A 21032-nucleotide genomic window follows, 5' to 3' on the forward strand; every position below is an offset into this window, starting at 1 on the left:
GTTTGCATGCTTTTTTAAAGTAATGATAACTAATTGGATTTTACAGTGTAGAAATAACCTTTTTCTTGTTTATTGTTTTAAAAGGTTTTTCACCTAACTGCTACCTGCTTACTAGCAAACGACCTACTTGCCTGAAACCTTAAAATCACAAAATAAAAGAAGTTAAAAAGGAAAAGAAAAGTGTGGTTATTGAGTGAAGCCCAGCAACTCTGCGTAGATTTCCAACTCCTTCAAGTGGAGACTGCACAAAGAAAGGGAGTAACTTGACACACACTGTCCATCCATCCATTCGGCAATCATCTTAGGGCAAGCATTACCAATGTTTCTTACTGTTTCTGAAGGGGTCATAGAGGAGATTTTGTGTGTGTGTGTGTGTGCGGGTGTGTATGTGTGTGTGTGTACTGGCTTTACTAGTTGTGGCCTGACAGAGGTCTGGGTCACAGCACATTTACTCACAGACATAACTCTAATTACACACACACACACACACAAGCCCACCCACACACATGCACTTCTAATTATGTCACATGCTGTGTCACTGCAAGGTATATAAACAACTTTTACTGTCCCTTTCTTTCCTGATTTGACCCCTCGCTCCTCTTTCCATCCCTTTACCTCATGAGATTGCGATTCAGATAAGATGTGTTGTTGTGTGTTGTTTATATTTGTTGTATGTGTGTGTGTAAAGGGAAGTCCAACTTGGCTGACCCTTTTTGGACACATTACAGTCACATTTTTCATTAGTGCTCATACCCACATACACAGATGATAAATCCATGGGATGTCATGTCTTTAATTTTTAAAGAAATGAGAGGTGAATGTGGGACTGATGGATAGATTGTGAGGGGGGATGTTTTCTGTTGTCTGAAACCTGGAGGAGATAAGATCAGGGCAGAATGAGCGATTAACAAATTCATCACTTTTTCCCCAAATTTCTCTTTACGTTTGCATTTACTAGACTCTGATAATTCACTCAAGCACAGAGGAAAAACTCATCATGAGTATTGATACAAATTAGCCTGACGTTGTCAGACTCACAATTCTAGTCAGAATGTGAGTCTGAGACCGCTCCATTGGGCTGTGATTATGGGGCGTGTTTCAACTGACCAGGAAATAAAATTCCTCTTCGCTCAATTGGATAGACCTACAACCAATCAGAGCAACTTAGTATGTGACGTATGCTAAGCAACGCATTGTGAGTTATTTACTAACGCCGGGTTCACACCGGACGTCTCAGCGCAGCGCCAAGCCTTAAATTACGGCTGGCTCCCATCCACTCCCATGTTAAAACTTTGTGCCGGTCACACCGGAGGCTGAAGCACCGCCGAGGCAGCCTTGACACAGCGCGGTGCTTCAGCCTCCGGTGTGACCGGCACAAAGCCGTGCAGCGATCGTTTCGGCGTCGAGTCTACTTTTTGCGCGAGCGTATCGCACCAGGAAACACACTGAAAAACGATTTTAAACGATATTGATGACATATTTTATATGATATAAATGACCAAATATGCATCCCATACTTTGAAGTCCCCTTCTGTTGTCCTGGAGTTTTAATTTGACCAATGACATTATTAAATGTCCCCCTCTGCCCATCCACTACAGCCACACAAGCAGTGATACAGATAAAAAGAGAGAGAGAAGGGGGACTACGTATTCTCCACATAGGCTTGAGTGGAGAATACGTAATTTACCCCCGACACCCGACATTTAACGGAGCAAACAGTTCTTCAACATGGATGACATTAAATTAATTATTGAAGTGGAGAAGTACAGTGAGTTGTATGATCCTCGGAACATGTTGTAGAAAGACAACACCAAGGAGGACACATGTTGGGACGCTGTTGCTTAATGTTAGAGCAACAAGTAAGTATATGCTTTTAATCTACTGGATCAACGGGTGATGTTATTAGCGCTGCCCGGCGGTTCAGCGTCGCTTCAGTGTCCGGTGTGAACAGCCAAGCGTCGGTGCGATAGGGCTTAGTGCGGTGCTTTGGCGTCGCCTCCACGTTCTCTGTTCCTCTTTCAAAATGAATGCGCTGTCGATGTCTTCTAAAATAGACTCAATGGCAGCATCTACACATCTCAGCTCTCCAGCGGCAGGCATGTTTGTTGAAAACGAATTCAACCGAAGGGCACTTTGATGTGCCTAAAATGTTGTGGGCGGGGCTTAATTCATCCAGGCTAGATAAAAATGGTTGGATAAAAAAAAAATACATATATATATATATATATATATATATTTTACAACATATTAGATAGGATTTTAACACAGAGCAGTTTTTTTTCATGGATTGATTGTCCAACTCATACCTTAATCAGGGTTGTGGTGGCATTCTAACTGTGGACGTCCCGGATATATCCTTGGGACGCCCAAACCACACCTCTCTAAAGAGCTGCGTGTGCATTTTTCGTCCAAAACCCTCTCAAGCACAAGAAAGCTAAGCAGCAACATTTCCCTGATCATCATATTGACAACCCCTTGATAGAAATGAAGACACTAATTTGCATAAATCGTTTTGTCATGCCCTTTGGTTATGCAGATGTGACAAATTAAAATCTGATCTTTTGGTTTAATACACTCGTAATCCATAGTGTGCTATTTCACTAGTCAATTCTGTTTATAAATTATGATTGGATGGCAGCGCATATACTAAACTAGGTTTCAAAGGTTTGTCCTGTTATATGATGCACATGAGCTATGTTTTTTTGCATGTGATGACATGAGAAGAAACATATTGAGTGTAAACTAAAAACATGAAGACGGAGATTTATCCATTTATTTATGATTTAGCAAATTATGATGCAGTTAAGTGAATATGATTAAATAAAAGTCTATTTCAGATCAGATTAAGACAGTATTGATGTAAAGTCAAAAACTTTAATCTCAATTTATCATGAGCTCAAATTATGGATTTTGGACGGCCGGGGTATTGGTTTAACATACTGAACGATTTTTCATCAGAAAATGATCAAATTCAATAATAATTCAGTTAAATGTAATAATAAGACATTTTTATTGTGCCAGAACACAGATGGGTCTTTACATTGTACAATGCCCAGTCTGACTTCCCTGCTAGGTCCTTTTCCTTCTACTTCCTACACTTTTATGCTTGTAAAACTGAGGGTAACACTATGAGAAGAAACTGTCTGAGAGGTCTACTATATTCAGCTCTCTCCATATTGGTATATGTTTTACCCCATAGTAAAGTGATGTCTTTCAACAGCGCTTTAAATTCTTGCATTTAGAGCTTCATGTGTTTACTGAACTTTTATGGAAACAACTATAAAACATTGGTGCTCATTTGGAACAGTTGTTCTCATGTTGGGGTCAAAGGTCCCTCCTGTGGTGGTCCATAAAGGAGGGTCTGATGGTCTCCTGGCAAATGTGGATGTCACCTATTGAGGACATTGGACAACAAAAAATTCCCCACAATGGCCCAAAGAATTTCATATTATCAAACAAGGAGTGTGTGGTCAAATTCTGATCTATATTTCCGTCCTTGACGAAAGGTTAGGGAAGAGCCTCTAAAGGTGTAAATGGTGTTGGGAAGTTGATTAGGACTAAGGGGGCACTCCACTGCCTGCTTCTCTCTTAAAGAGCTCTTTATTCTGACCGTGATGAGTCCAAAGGAGCACTCTCTCCAACCATCCAGGGATGGTCTAGCCAACGAGACAGGCAGTGACAGACAAATGCAGAGCAGGGATATAAAGTGCCTCTTCACACTGCCAGTTAATAGTACCAGAGTGGGGAGCAGGATGGGGGGGGGACCTCTTGGCTGCCTGACCTCACGAAGAGCTCTCAATTGTGGGCTCACTGAGTCCCAGATGCCAATCTCTGTCCTAGACCACCAGCCCCTCAGCCCTGTGGGGTCAGAGCTAACCCTGCAACCCTACTTGGGAGGCCCAGTAATAGGGCCGGGATGAACTCTTCAAGGGGAATAAAAGCCTCTTCTGTCCCCTGGGCTCTGGCTTTTTATACTGGGAGAATTTCTACTATCTGACAAAACTGTTCCCAATACAGTCCTGAAATGAAAGTTTTTATGCCAACCAAGTTAGAGTTTTCCATGATATAACCTGGTGAAGATGATCAATATCCATAAAAACACTCAAATAGAGTGTGTAGCAAGACATTATGATTTTGGACTTAAAAACTGATGAACGTGAAAATGGACCCCAACATAACAGTTTTGAAGCTCAAGTGGAAACAAAGCCACTGTTGAGTAGAGGGGAAGAGCTGCAGTGTAGAGGACATGTGAAGAGGCAGAGTGGAAGTTAAGTGGAGGGATGGAGTGGTGAACTGGAGTCAGGGTAGAGGAGAAGAGATGCAGAGATCAGCACAGGTCAGAGGAAAGTTGATCAGGAAGACATAAGAGGAGACAAAACAGGATCCTGAAGTCCAATTCTCAGCTACACTACAGCATGTTGCTGATGTTTAATCATAAAGTAGTATAAAACAAAACTTAAATACCTGCAGCTTATGTTACAGGGCAAATTTTAAAGCATTTTTCAGCCCAGCCAGTGGCTTGAGGCATTACGTTTTGTGGTTGTTCGCCATTTTTAGGGCCCGAGCACCTACGGTGGGAGGCGCTATTGTATTTCGAAGGATTTGTCTTTCCCTTTTGGGCCTTTTCAGGGCCTAGACATGCTCAAATTCTTACCAAAGTTTGCAGGAAATTCAAAACCCCATAAAAGTAATTGTAATTTGAAATAGGCATGGCAAAATGGCTCAACAGCGCCATCTAAGGAAAAGCCCCTCAGTTAGCTTTCACCGATCTTCACAAAAATCGTATCCCAGGTGTCTCATGACTAGACCAAAAAAAAGTATTGAGATGCAATGAGAAAAACGCAACAGGAAGCCCGCCATTATGGATTTAGTGGCCATTTTGCCAGTTTTCTTTGACGTACTTGTACCAGGGCTTTTTTTTCAGATCAGCTTCATATGAACATGAGTGTCATCACAACAAGTAAGATGGAGATATACACACGGTATGATCGTGGCATGTCTGATCTCAGACATACATGGTGCAATCGTCTCCGAACTAGATATATTAATCAAGAGTCCCAGCTTGACGACATCTAAACAGAAATTATGAATTAAAATCCCAGCACCCCCTGGTGGCAACAGGAAATGTCTTGTTTTTTGAACATCTTTCACTTGGAAGTATTTGTGTAACAACAGCAACCCCTGAAGATATTTATATAGTTTCAAGGAATGGGCGTGACAAAATAACTGACTAGCGCCCCCTAAAGTGAAGCCCTGCACCAAGATTAAAAAATCGGAACTAAAATCAATAGGGACATTTGTCTTTTCATGACAAACAAATAAGTCTGATGAACTGGTCCTAGGGTTTTCATTAGATCAACTTCAACTTCTGTGAAGTCATCTCAACAACATGGAGATATAAACTACCTCGGTATATGTGATTTCATCACACGGTGTGACTGTGGCGTGGCGTGACATTTTGATGATTCGCCAAAAAAGAGGGATTTATTATAACTCCTCTGTGCATTGTTCTTTCAGCCTCAAACCTCATTCACACATTCACAGTCCCGCCCTGATCAGATCCATATCAAAAATTTGTGAAATTAATATCTCAGGAACACCTCCAGGGATTCCTTTCCAATTTGGTACAAATGTTTACTTGGCCTCATGGATGAACTGCTTAGAATGTGGCGATCAAAGATCAAAGGTCAAGGTGCCCTCACAAAGGGTATTTGGCCTTTTGAATATGACATCTAAACGTCAAAATGTTGGGATATTACTCAAATTTTGACCAGTTGTTTCTTGGATAGTGGGCAAAGGTAAAGGTCATTGCAACCTGATATCAGTCTGGAAGAAAATATTTGTAGACTGAAACTGCACTGGTCGGTGGTGGTATACAACTGTAGGGCTGTAATTGCAGTTTCATCTTTTATGGATTATCTGGTATTGCACATGGGCAAGCCATTTTTCGATTGACTGATCGGAAATCAGAAATGATGCCAGAGTTTATTATTCAGCCAGCCATATATCCTCAACCCATTTGGTTAAAGATGTTTGAGGATGCCAGGAAACAGCTACACACATAACAAGCTTGTAAAGCTCCAATGAGTTGTTTTCCATCTCTGGTAAATAACATCATATTACATGATAATTAGTCAACTTAACAGGTTGTTGTGGATGTTGTTACCCTCACAAAAAACAATAGAGGAGTTTCAATCTTTTTATCCAAGTCTCAACAAAAAAGTGATAAAGAATATTTCCAAAAATGTTGAACGATGTTGAACGAGAGAAATCACATTTTATTCTGTATTTTTATTTCAAATATGTTACATTTTAGAGATACTCTTTCCTCTTTTATCAATACAGCCATCCATAGTCAGTCCAAAAAAAAACTGATTTCACAGTTATGTGACGAGAACCTTGACTGCATGCCCTGCTCAGAGTCCAGATCTCAAACCCCACTCAACCTTTCTGTAATGAACTGGAATATCGACTGTGAAACTTGGCATTAAACAGCTGAGGCTGAATAATTACATGTATCTCTCTACTAATAATATCAACTAATAATATCAAATTGCCTATACCATTAACTATACAATATACACATATTTGAAAACATGTAACAATATAGTTATATCTATTGAATATCAATAACGCTGACAATTGTGATAATGTAATTCAGTCAAATCCAGGGAGGACAGATGTATTTATATTACACATATATTTTCCTATGTCACTCTAATTGTAATGCCACCTCCCCCTCTGCTTCCTCCTGTCTTCCCCTGTGATGGCATGACACAGTGGTGGGTGCAGTCACATTAAGGTCTATGCAGGGTTAAACTCTAGCACTCTTATTCCATGTGGCAATTAGGCAAGCAGGTATTTTGGAGCCATTGGGATTGCGTTAGTCACTTGTGGGAGGTAATTAGGTCCATTTTATGTAAATGTGACTAGGAGAAAAACAGTTGATTCTCTTCCTTTGCTTTTTTCTTAAATTTCTCTACTCTTCGTCTTCTTCCCCATCGCATGTCTTGTCCTGCGTCACAGTCCCTCCCTCGGTTGCCACAATGTCGACAAGCCTCTTCCTCAACCCACCTCACCCCCCACCTCTCTCTCTTTTTTTGTCTCTCCTTCCCTTCATCTCTCCTTCCCCTTCCATCTCCCGCGTCCACATTTCCCAATCTCCCACAACACCTCTCTTCCACCCTACAAATCTCCCTCTTTCTCTCCCTCTCTTTCCAAGTCAGACCACTAATTAGAATTCTGTCACTAAGTAAATGCATTGTGACCGCTGGCTGACAGCTCCTTGTGTGTGTGTGTGTCCACGTGTGTGTGAGTGTGTGACAGTTTGGGCAGCTTGTTGGCGGTGACGATGGCAGCCGCCTGGCATTTTTAACGTGGCAAGGTGCTGCTCTCGCCACTGACCTGACAGTCATTTAAATTACACAGAGGATGGCTGCTGCTGATGTGGATGGCTGTGTGTGTGTGTGTGTGTGTGTGTGTGTGTGTGTTTGTTAGTGAGTGTGTGTGTGTGTGTGTGTGTGTGTGTGTGTGTGTGTATAAGGAGAATGAGAGGGAGATTGAGGAAGGACCATTAGTAGCTGTGGGATAATTCACTGACTCGCAGGTTGACTGATTGTGTCGCTGACTGACTCACTGACTCATTGTTGGAAAACAGACAGACAGATAGGAGAGGCTTGTTTACCATGTCAGCTCACCAATATAACACAATTCTCCATCTCTCATGCAGACACATGCACACACACACACACAAACACACACACTTGCAAAAAATGTGTGTAATGTGAGGAAAACAGATGAGACAAAAGGAAAATTAAATTGTGGAATAGGAGCTTAAAACAAAATTGGCGTACACAAGCAAGTCTAGAATGAGAACCGAAACACATTTTGTAGTTGTTAAATATCAACAGCATTTTCAAAACACTTTTTTTCACATCTAAAAAGGTTCAGCATTTTCAACTTTGAGAGTGTTGTTCAAGACATAAAAGCAACTCAACAAGTTGCCTATGTACACATGAACCCCAAAGACTAGAGCACCATCCCCCAAAGTTAGGATTCAAATTTCTTGGGAAAAAAGTGATATCTGAGTGACGTAGTAATTTTGTTTGCATGGCTAGCTGCATACAGTCCCGCCCATCTGAAAAGTCATGTATTTCCCACTATGAATATTCATCTCCATACCCACAGAGGAAGTACAATGGACAAGTTGTGTCTGCAGGTGAAGGAATATTTTCATTTGACTGCAGAATGTAAGTTTCTGGGAAACAAAATGCTTCTCAATATGAGAGCACATTCTTTTCCTCTGTGTCTGAACAAAATGGTTTTGTTGAGGTGGATTGAAAGACGTTTTTCTCAGGTTTTCAACCAACAATGACAACAGAGAGTAAGTGAACACTGTAAAGATTTTTCTCTAATTTTGTCAAACTGGTTTCTCTCAATCACAAATCATGCTCCTAAACTTATGTTATGTGATCTTGTTAGACTCTTAAGTTTCAAACTTATGGAAGGATTCTGGCTTTTGTATTATATATTTGTGAAGTATGTGCAACAAGTTTCAATGCAGAGTTAAAACAAGAGGGAGGAGGAGAGCCAAACCTTTACCAAGAGACAGAGGGACAGACTGTCACTTATTGCTCTGACTTGGCATCATAGCAAATAAACCCACAAGCTGCTCTCTCAGATCCAGAGTCTGACTCCAGAGAAGTACTGTTCACACTGTGTGCCATTTCATCCCAGCTTCTGTTTATTTATTTTTTTTTTGCATTGCATTGTAGGATGATCATCATTACAGTAACTTTTAACTTTATGGACAATTCATGTTCTCAGGACTCAAATGGCCCTCGGCTGGAATTCAAGTCTGAGCGTTGATCATGTGATTTTATGATTTCTGGTATCATTGTGCCAGTCAGCAAAGGGAAACACCAACATATGTGTGGGAATGTGAGAGTAAGGTTCAAGGAGACCTGAAGCTTACCTGACTATGTGTGTAGTAGGTCAAATGGTTAGTAATGGTCACTTTGTCCCATGAGTGAATACATATGCAATCAATACGTATTCCAGTGTGTGACTGTGAATTCACATTGTCCTCAAAGCTTTGCTATTAGGATTTTTGCACGAAAAAGTGAGGCGGTGGTGTGTGATCATTAGAAAAGTAAGTGTATCAAAGAAAGGGGACATTTATTGCAAAGGACAAAGTGCAATGCGGTGCAAAGAGAGAAAGAGAGAGAGAGAGAGAGAGAGGGAGGGAACAGAGTAGACCCTTACAGAGCAGTCCCCTGAAGGAAAACAGTGCTCAGTGTCACCGCCAGCAGACAAGCCACAATGACAGCAGCATGGTAAAACACCTCTAATGCACCTCTATGGGTTTTTACTGCTTCTCATATAGCAGCAAGGACACACACATGACACATGACTGCACACACGCACATACACACACACACACACACACACACACACAAACAAGCTAGAGATGGGGACACTTGAGATTCACGTTTTTGTTTGTCACCGGGGCAACATGCTCCAGTACAAACTCACGCACACAATGTGGACATTTATTATTCACGCTTTTGTTTTGTACACAGACAACATGCTTGGTGGAGGGGAAGGTAGGGGGCAGGGAGAGGGGGGAGGAGAGAGGGGGGAGGGGGGAGGGAGGGAGGGAGGGAGGGAGGGAGAGATAAATAACAGTGATAAGTCTTGTCTTGTCAGAGGAGAGGAGAAAGGCTGAGTGACATATGATTGGTCTCCCGGTCGTGAAATATGCATGGCTTTTTCTGCAGCCAGAGGAGAGGAGTTAATTTAGGCCTCTCGCTATGCTCGGGGTAATTAAAAGAGATGATCGATAGTTTCCCCCCCGTGACTGATAACAACCGCCATGCACACACAAACACACACACAAAAACACACACGCACACACACACAGACTTACACATACACGCAGACACTGACAATGCACCGACAACTGAACCGAGGATACATGCACATGACAGAACCTGCTCACACATGCAGAAAAACAAACAGGGAATAGAGAAGCGGAACAATGGCACCTTAGTCAACCAGCGTTTGTCACTTTATTGACAAATACTATGTTACAAGTTTCCTTATGTTTACGATTTTTGCATCTAAGTGAAAAATAGGTTCACCATGCGATGATCAATTTTGTCATGCTTACAATTACACTGAAATGCTACAAATTGATATGAACCAAATCCACAGTAAAACACGTACAGTTTCAAAGAACACTGGAAAGAGAAAAGAATGAAATTTGTTTCCCACAACATAACTAACTAATTTTAATTGCAGACAATCATGTCTACATCTGAACTCAGACACTGACAATGCACTGACAAGTGCACAGAGCAAACATGCACATGACAAAACCTGCTCACACATGCAGGAAAACCAACAGGGAATAAAGAAGGGGAACAATGGAACCTTATTCAGCCGTCGTGTCAGGTTATTGACAAATACTACAATACAAGTTTCATTTTAAGAGAAGACACATCCAACTAACCATAATCACACATACCATAACCATAATATACATATTTATAGATTTAATTTCTGCCACTGTAATTAGGCATTGAAGGGTAAAACAAAAAAAAGTGTCTGCTTGGAATCAGTGCTAATCCCCTTGTGTGATCTCACTTTCTTCTACACACAACAGGTGTGAACTAAACTCAATATCTGTAAATTGCATCAATTTATCACCAGTGGAGAATATTACTTAATTTGATGGCTTTTCTTAAGAGAATAATAAACTTTGCTCCAGGGTTGGTCGATGTCAGCTTAATTGGCATATGAGGATGTATGCAGTGGAACATTGTGATGGACGATGAAATTGGGGCGTCTTAACAATTACTCTTTACTACCTCTACTTGGGCTGATATGATTCCTTGAGTAACTCGATTACTAAAAATCATTGATTCAATTCTTTGCCTCAAAGCTTTGTTTAATCCATGTACTGCCGGCGAAGGTGTGTAGATGAGCTCTCCTACTGCTCACTGGCTTCTGTGCTTCAGACGGATGACTATTAGTGTTGCACAACAAGCGTGTTAAGAGTTTCCCTCAAAGTGCCGACGAGTGTCTGAGAAAGTTCACAGATTACGTTGGCAGTCGTTGTTTTCACCGCTATTTCTCATTCTTCTTTCCCTGTGCATTACAAAGGAACAAGATGTTGAGTCAACTTACACACAGGCAATTCATTCAATCGATGGAATGATCAATATAATACTTCATGACAAAAATAATCGATAGCTGCAGCCCTAACTTCTACCCAATGGGTTTGACAACGTTGTAAGACAGTAGACTGTATATAATGATGAACTACGTAAGTTCCTCCTCCGATCCAGAAATGAAGCCCAAATATCTTGGATACAAGTGCTGCCATCTTGTATTAATGACATAACATGGAACCACAGTCTAGTGCCTTGATATCGAGGTTCCGTAGATACACACACTTGACCAATTATCAGTAAGTCTCAGCTGGAATCTTGACATTTCACCCAATTTCAATCGAATCAATAACAAATTAAAACTTAGCGGAAAAATGAACAGTTTGGGCATACATCATTGTTATTAGAATTAACGTATATGACAAATCCATCTTTGTTAAAAATGTATTTGATGTGTATTTTGACATTTTAGTTGATCCTTGTCCCATCCACTAACACAGAGGAGGCAGGGTTTTTTATCTATATGTTAGCCAACCACTAGAGTGCAGTCATGTCGTCAATCTTCATATTCGGTATTCATATACCTACCAAGTATTGTTTGAAAATATCTTCCCTTTGTAAGACAGTGAAGCATTCCCTGATGATTATATACGCCAAAGTAGTACCAGCTAGGCCGGTCCTAGAAATGAGAACCTATGCTACGAGTGATGCCCACTGAGTGATGAAGTCACACTATTGCTCAGTTGGCGAGTGTCTGGTTCTTCACTCATCATATCTGTTCCAAAAGAAGTTGGCATGGACGGCTGTTTTAATGTCATGGAGGGGGGAGTTGTTTACAGTCAGTTAACACAGCATCTTGGCTTCTAGATGCACCAGTTTTTTTGCAAAAAGGGACCTTTTGATTCAAACCTCAGACACTCTCTGCAGGGTCGCCATTATGTTGTGTGAGTCTTATCATCAGTAGCCTAACTTTTTCAATGAAGAAATACATAGAAAATAACAATGATTTATGTTCAGTGTTCCGAGGTCTCTGTTAACAAGGCAGCGAAGAAGCGAGTTCAGTCCTCCAATCTCTTCCATAAACAGGCACTCTGTCATCAATATTGTAGAGGAATCCATACTGCAGGAGTAGAAGACTAATTAGAGCCGGCTCTAAATTATTTAACTCCCTCTGATTTTATTGATTTGTCAGTTCAGAGCTGTGACTCAGAGCTGTAAAATTGACTCTGCTGAAAGAGACATGCTCGTCTCCTGCTTTATGGCTGTCAGCACATAGACGGAGACAGACAGTGATGTACTAATACAGCCGCTCCGCGCTCGCCGACACACAGAACAAACACAATGAGACACACTGTAATCATACGCGTGGACAGAAGCGTACATGCACACAGTGGATTGTAAAACCATCAAGTCGCGGCATTAACCAGCATAATTAACAGGGCTGCAATTAAACACTCCCAACACGCACTCCACAGTCACACACACTCACACACATACACACACAACTTGTGAACTAATTACATATCTCTCTCAATTAACACAGATCTTCATGTGGAGTGCATGGAGCCCCATGGATCCTAGTTAGCCACCTGTTACTAATATCTCAATTCAAGAATGACATAACATAACATCAATACACACACACACACAAACACACACACACACGCCTTTGGTCAAAAGCCCACACAACAATAAAGCGCAGTTGCACTTGGAGCGGGCCCCGACTTATCTGCCTTGTTTGATGTTTGCTGAATTGGTTAAATGCCTAATTGGTTAATTGTAGAGGGATTATGTTCAGATGACTGGGAATCAATTGACCGGGCAAGCACATTAGCATGTATGATTGACAGCGGCAGGAAATGATCTCATATAGGCTGCGAGGCAAATCAGGAGCAACGATTAACCAATCAGAGCAGATGTCAATAGATGGTCCAGGGCTGGAGGTGAGCAGGAGATTATGACAGAAGATAGTATTAATGAAACACTTTAACCTGCACTGGATTGATATTGAATGTTTGTTTTTTTTAAGAATGTGATGATTTGATTTTAATTACTGTTTGTGACTTTTGTTATTGTATCCATTAAGGAAAGGGAAGAGGTTTTCTGTTACTGTTGCATTGTGGGAAATGTCGGAAGCCAGTGTCGACAAGGGAAGAAGAATGCATGACATACAAAAAGATGATATCTCTGCAACTGTTACCTTGAATCCTTTTAAGTAGGTACAGCTTATCACTAATGACACACCTTATTGTTTAATCCTCAGTGGGTCTGTGCCTTGCTCAGGGGCATCTTATCAGTAGTTGTTCAGGAGGAGAGTGGTGTGTCACTTATTTACTTTCTACTTACAGATGGGCCTTAATAGGTTATCGGAAAGTGCTAGCCTTTCTTCTAAGTCTTTAAAAGTACGACTGCACTGTGATATACCAGTCGGTTGTAACAGGAAAGCTTTAGTGGCCCTCTGCAAGTGTGTCTTCATAATGTATGTGCACACATACATTGTGTCACATTTATCTATACACCTGATACCCTGGACATCTGTGGGTGTAGGTGCTTGGTCAGGTTCAAGTTCACATGGGGGTTAAACTGCTATTTAACAGTTGTGTCTGCTAAATTGTCTGTTGCAGCTGTGGCCTCATGACGTTATGAGACAAAGGAACAAAGATAGGTACGGAGCTGTTGTCCAACCAGTGACCTCAGGCTATTGCATGGAATCCATTTTACAATTTAAAACCTATTTCCCAAACAGTTTCTATACGTTATTTGTAACATTCAATTACTTACTAGAAAGCTGACCTGAACCGGCCCAATTTGCAGGTTACCTGTGAATCACCATAAGTCAAATGTACACGTGAATATAAGTTGCCTTGTCATGAGTCCAGCTTGTTTGAAAGTGTTGGGTATTGTGTTTTGTGGCTCTGGAGGAGCTATGTTGCGTTGGATTATTTTGAGTTATATCACACACACACACACACACACACAAACGCAGAACAGCCGTCACTGATGACAACACAAGTTTTACAGCCAGTATCTCTGAAAAAACTCAAACTTATTCAACTCTTTCAGTTATGATGAGGGCAACATGCGTGACTGTGATTAGACATTTTCAGTGCTCCTGTGTTTTCTATATTTGTAGTGCGATCTTGTAGAGTGTATGTGTTGTCAAGGTGATGTTTTCTTTACTTGCTTGTGTTTCTTAAGTGGCTTTCATGTTTTTGCAGTTACCTTATTATACAATTATTCTCAAACTTTACCGGTTAAGTTAAATCTGTACAACAAAAATCTATTGAAAAAGGACTTGGTGACAGGTGTGATGTTCTTGACACCAGTGCTGACTTCTTCAGTAGCAGGTAAAAGACATAAATGACAAAGCGCCATGTCCACTGTTAGATTCAGCAGCCAGCAGCACAGCAGCAGATGCCTCAGATCGCGGAGCACTGCAGTCAATCCGTCACTCTCCAATCATTTATCAAGCTCTCTCTCTTTCTTTATCCCTCTCCTTCTCTCCTTTTCTCTCTCTTCATTTATCAAACTCTCCAAATCAAAAGAAAACCAGCAGACCCTGAGGAACACCTGGCCTGCAGTGACAGCAACCCTGAAAAAAGGCTCACGGCAACAAAAGAATTTCATTCCCTAACCCCAGTGTCAATCAGCAGCAAAGAGATGTGACTATTTTTCATGTAGCTGGAACCGTGGCGGCTCTGCAAGCGCAGGGCTGACTGGACACAGATTAGAGGTGGCGTTACAGGCCACTCCCTCATTGAGCAACAGCCAGAGTGTGACTGCTGTCCCTCTCTATTACTCTCTCCCTCTGTTTAGCCCCTTGCAACAGAAATCCTTTTCTTTTTTTCTTTCTTTCTTCCTTTCTTTCTTTCTTTTTCTTCCTTTCTATCTCTTTCTTTCTTCCATTCATTCATTCATCCATCCATCCATCCATCTCATACCTGTTCTTTTCCTCCATTTCTCCACCTGTCTGAGACATAAAGCTGGCCAAGAGAAAAGATGGATTGGACCGAGCTGAGCAGCTTGAACAAAACCTGATAAATCAGAGCAGTCACAGGTACTGATTTTATTTCATGCTGTATGCTCGAGCTGCAGTTTTGCTCGAGATCCTCAGGAGCTGATGGTGAATCCAAGTGGTGGTAAACTGTCAGGGAGCGCCAGCAGCAACCGACCGTCAGGCCTCGGTTGGCCAAGTAAATGCGTTGCCGACTCACCTGTGACTGCTCGAACAAATACTTCAACATCTAGAATGGCAATCAGCCATACCTTCGCCAAGGTCTAACAGTCCCCTAACATTCAATTAAAACTCTACACACTCATAGATATCAGTCCTTACAATATATCAGATTTTTCCATCAAGATCCATTAATGATTCCCTGGGAAACTGGAAAATTTGACAAAACACCATCTTCTCCCAGTGTGTTTTTGATTTTCTTTAAAACAAACAACACAGCCTCATCAGGGGTGTAAACCCCTCAGGAGAAACAAGACTAAACAGAACAGAGCACCTCGGCCCACTGACAAAAGCATTTAGACAAGAAAGAGACCCAGTTATTGCATATTTTACCACTAAACAGAAAAGAAAAACAGAAAAAAAAGTAGATGAATTAAATTTTTTTAGTAATAATATAAAAAAGTGACAATAATAACAAATACAACAAAATGTATGAATGAGTTACCATTCTACATAAGCCCTCAAGTAAGAATGGAGGAAACATCTAAGAATTTTAATCCTCGGTATTAAAATCTGGGGATGCACAGTGTTTCCCACAGAATTAATTAAATCTATGGCGGTAACAGGGGTGAACACGGACGAAGGTCACTCTCACATGTAAACAGATTCCAAGTGACAGGTGCACAGACTGAAGAGTGAAAGATTTGTGCTAGTGAGAGAGAGAACTGCATTGATGCCACCGCTGAAACGATGAGGTCCTGACTCTCTACGTGTATGCGTCAGCTGCAAACAGCGTTGAGCAGACCAAGTTACAAATCTGTTATATTATTGTAAGAATTGTGAAAGAAAAAATAAGTGTTGCCGGAACTAGCAGGTATAAAGAATAAAGGGGTTTGGCACAAGAGGATTTTGCGTGATGGCTCAGACTGGTGTTGAGGTAAGTTTCTACTTGGGAACAGACCCTGTGCTGCAACTGTCTCTCCCAGATAACAAACCTACATTACCCTGCGCTTAATGAACACCCACATGATGGAAGGAAATTCTTCACCAACCATTTCACATACTATACTTAGTCTTTACACGTATTTTCAAATGTGAATAACATGGACTGCATCACACCGTGTGTGGGGGTGCTTTATATGTTAAGATATGCACGTATGCGCCCAAAGAGACACTTAAGTTTGCATGTATGTGTCTTCCTGTCAATAATTGTGTGTGTGTTTTTGTGTGTTTGTGTCTGTGCGTGTGTGTGTGTGTGTGTGTGTGAGGGGGCGACAGATGTATCCAGTGGCAGTCCCATGAAGAATGAAGTCACCTGGCTTTCCCCTGTCTTTGAAGGTCAAGGAGACCCACTTGCATATTTATGGTTGATCGCGTGTTTGCATGTGTGTGTGAGTGTGTGGAACTGTGGGTACTCTTGCGCGTCCACGTGTGAGTGTGTGCCAGGATCGATGGCTTTTAATTGTTTTTTCCTGAGCTGTGGAAGGAAGTGCCAGCAGTTATTGATTGGATGGAGGAGTGGAAAGAGAGAGAGAGAGAGAAAGAGAGGATACAGAAAGAGTACAAAAGAGGAAGACGGAGAGAGAGACAGAGACAGCGTGGCAGACAAGAAGGAAATGTGACAAGACAGGGTGGCGACATGGAACATAGAATCATTGTCTAGTGGGTGGATGAGGGGGGAGGTGTGTGTGTGTGTGTGTGTGTGTGCGTAACTCTGCATGCGTGTATGCAAGTGTGTGTGTATGTGTACAGGGGGAGGGGAGGTGAGGTGTCATAGGATGTCTGATCTTGATGCTGCACACACATTGTGGCCACACTCACTAGGTGCATTATTGAGTCAAGTGTAGTGTATGTGTGTGAGTGTGTGTGTGTGTGTGTGTGTGTGTGTTTCAGGCCTTTATTTTGTTCTTATATATTTATATTTTATACAATGTTAAATCTTCTAGTTTCAATAGAAGTGAGATTGTATCATGTGTTTTAAGCATTAAGTAAATGCAGATAGGTGCCCAAGATATTATAGATAATATAAAAGTAAAATAATAATATTAATGATTAATTAACCTGCCTGTGCTTCTTGAGTATTTGCTTTCCTCAGAAATAATAATAATTTATTAACTAATGAATATCTGGAATATTAAATAAAGAAATTAATTGATTTTAGATATATAGCAAAGAAACACTGCATTAAATAACACAGGAAATTAAAACAGGTAATTTTTTACCCATGTCGTTTGTGATGGCAGCACCAGCATCCACACACACTGAAATTCTGTAACATGGTGGTAACCCTCTCTTAATTCCTAATTTGCTTAGTTGTTTCTTTTTGCATACGCACCCACTTAATTTATTAAATAACTGGACACATTTTGATTTCATACAACATACTTTTATTTATTAAATATTTTCTTTCTGTGATAATTAATCAAGTTTTCTTTGAGTTACCAGTTCCTGGGGGTTATTGCTAGAGTCATCTGGCCATTTATCCAAAGGAGGCCAAGCTGCAGCAGACAACCTTAAATGGCTTTGAGCACTAATTGGACTGCACCATGTATCGTGCAATCATGGGGAAGGACATTATTTCCTTATCTCGATTTGTAGTTGTTAACTCTTTGATTATTGTTTGATATTTATATTTAATAAAATCCCCTAGTTAATATGATGTGGTCTTATACTGGGGTGTTTTGTTGTGGCTGTAGTTTGTTTTCAAAGTTAGTATGTCTAATTCTATCCCACTCTTTGGTTTTGAGTGGCTTGACCAGCCATTATATATGTTCCCCTATCTCAGTTGAGAGGTGTTCTTTTGGAATAATTTACCTTTTTCACTGGTTGTGAAATTTATTTCAAAACCAGTATAAAGTGATTCTTTACATATAAATAATCACAATGTTTTCCTAAGTATGTGAGTTGCATTTGTGTTAATATGTCCTTATGGTTGTCTTCTCTTCATGTGGAAGTCTGCTTCAGGTCTCTGCTTGTCAAACACTGCCAGGCAGAGTACAGGAAGAACTTAGACAGTGAGGACATTTCTCAGAAGGGGGGGTCCCTCCTGGAGCCAGTCAGCATTTCCCCTTTTCTTAATAATTAATGAAAAGCACAGAGGACTGGAGAGTTTCTGGGACTTCTGACAAAATTTCTATACTGAACTGTACTGGCTCTGTGTCGTTAGCTCTCTAGCTTGAACCAGATCAGAGTAATGGACGACCACCCTCTACAATTGTTTCAGGCAAAATCGCATTCAAGTTCAATGGAGGATAACGATACGCCGACGGAGCAGAAAGAAGAGAGGGAAGCGCGCCGGTATCCTAAGCAGATCTCGGACGAGATGCTGCAATCCCCCGCTGCCCAGCATTCTACTCGTGAATGTTCAATCCCTGGACAATAAAATGGACGAGTTACATGCAAACTGCTGTATGCTGGCGTTAAAAAATTTACTGAAATTTTCTGTGTGCACTGTGAGATTCAGTAAAGTTTTTGATTGCAACCATTGCTGCGGAGTTGATGTATGTGTAAACGCAAATGTCCAAGTGAGAGCCTTCAGACCATCTACAGCGTTTCTCCAGCCATGCTGCCCAAGGCAGTTCGGGATGCAGATGAAATAGACAGGGGATCGAACTACCGACCTTCAGGTTGGAGGACGACCGCTCCACCCCTCAGCCACAGCTACCCTGTATATAAAGGTAGAAATGACTTTCAACGAAATAACCCAATTGTCTTTGATGTCTTTAGCAATGTCAGGTAATGCACCTTAATGTCACCCGCCAATAAACCAAACAAAGAGCAAGGAGGCTGTAATATAAACAGAGCAGATCAAAGTCAAGTCTTTGTATTAGGGAACTTGTATATGTTTAATCTCTAAAGATATAAGCTAGAACAAAGCTGCTTGTAGTGGTGTATGCTGAACAGATACCAGTACCGAAAGACACCCAGACAGAACAACACAGAGAACGATGGAAAACTCAATCCTATTTTCAAAGAACCCTGACATGATACCAAGTCAAATGATCTTTGTACCTGATGAGTTTGCAGCAGATGGTCGGACCATATCAGACGTTACAATTACACAGCCTGACTTTGAGATGACAGATGAAGAGATGGAAGTCCGGACATTTATCGCCTTGGTGGTCGTGGATGTCTTAAAAAAGTGTAAATCGAAATCGGAGTATGGAGAGATGACCACCATCACCCTAACACACCAGCTGATGATTGGAATCATGAAAGACTACCCTATCACGGAGTGGGTTTTCCCGATTGGTAGCAGCAAGAAAGTGGCTCTTCAAGTGTACAAAGAACTGTACAATAAGATGCACCACCATCTGAAACGCATGCTACATTTTGAAAATCCAGCTGTGAGGGCCTTAATCACGGATTGCTTTCGAAAACATATAAGGCATAATTCAGGAAAGCGTACATATAACAAAACTGGCAGTTTCAAGTTTCCTTAATGTTGGGACTTGTGGAGTATTAGGAATAGGAGATACGTTTGGATTGCTCTTGTTAGATATTAGCTCTTTGAGAAAAACATCATATTAATTCTACTAATGTAGAATGAGAGTGGTGCGCCATAGAGAAAGGTCGCACTGACAATGGCTCAGAATGCAGCACGAGGTTTTAGGTTTATTACGGTTTTTCTTGTTTGTTTTTTGTACACACTGCACTGTCGTTCATACAGTATGGTCGACTAGCACTTTTGGAAAAGCGTGCGTCGCTAAATACGGACTTTTTCTCAACTTACCGGAGTGCCTGCTGGGGCCCTTTGTTCTACCGCCGATCTGTTTACCGTAAGCCGACGTAGCAGAAAGAAGAGAGGGAAGCGCGCCGGTATACTGTGCAGATCTCGGACGAGATGCTGCAATCCCCCGCTGCCGAGCATTCTACTCGCGAATGTTCAATCCCTGGACAATAAAATGGACGAGATACACGAACGGACTAACTACCAGTGGGACATCACAAACTGCTCTGTGCTGGCGTTCACTGAGACCTGGCTGGATCCTATGTTGCCTGACTCAGACATGACGCCGGACGTTGTTTCCATCTACCGGCAGGACAGAACCTACGAGTCGGGTAAGAGCAGAGGTGGAGGGCTGTGCATGATGGTGAACACTCGCTGGGGCTCGGATGTTGTTGTGCTTTCAGCACGCTGCTGACCAGACCTGAAGCTGCTATCGATAAAAGTGCGCCCTTTATACCTTCCCTGTGAATTCAGCTCCGTTATTATCACAGCTGTTTACATTCAACCGCAGGCAGGTTTTATTGGGATGCTCTGGTTTTCCTATATATTTTCTAATAAAATTAAAAAAAGTATATATACATGTTGTTCTTCATTGACTTCACTCCAAAATTAACTGAAATACATTCATTTGAAAATGTATAAAGTAAAATATAAAACTAGATGTATGAGCTGAAGATCATTAGCCAAAATCTGGAGCTCATTTGTAACTAAATTTGAAGAAATCTAGGCATTTCTGAGATAAAAATTCAAACTAATGAATCCCAAATTGCAGGAAAGGCTGAAACGGTAAAACTATAAGACTTCACAACTACAGAACCATTGATGACTTTCTCAGAGGGAAAACAAAGACATGTTATGTCCAACTAGTTTGCTTCACTTCAATATGGTTCTCAGCAGGAGCTCGACACGCTTCACTCATATATCTTAACATAGCCAGCGCTTTTTTCACTGACA

This window comes from Platichthys flesus, chromosome 14 (genome assembly GCF_949316205.1).
Source record: "Platichthys flesus chromosome 14, fPlaFle2.1, whole genome shotgun sequence".
Taxonomy (NCBI): domain Eukaryota; kingdom Metazoa; phylum Chordata; class Actinopteri; order Pleuronectiformes; family Pleuronectidae; genus Platichthys; species Platichthys flesus.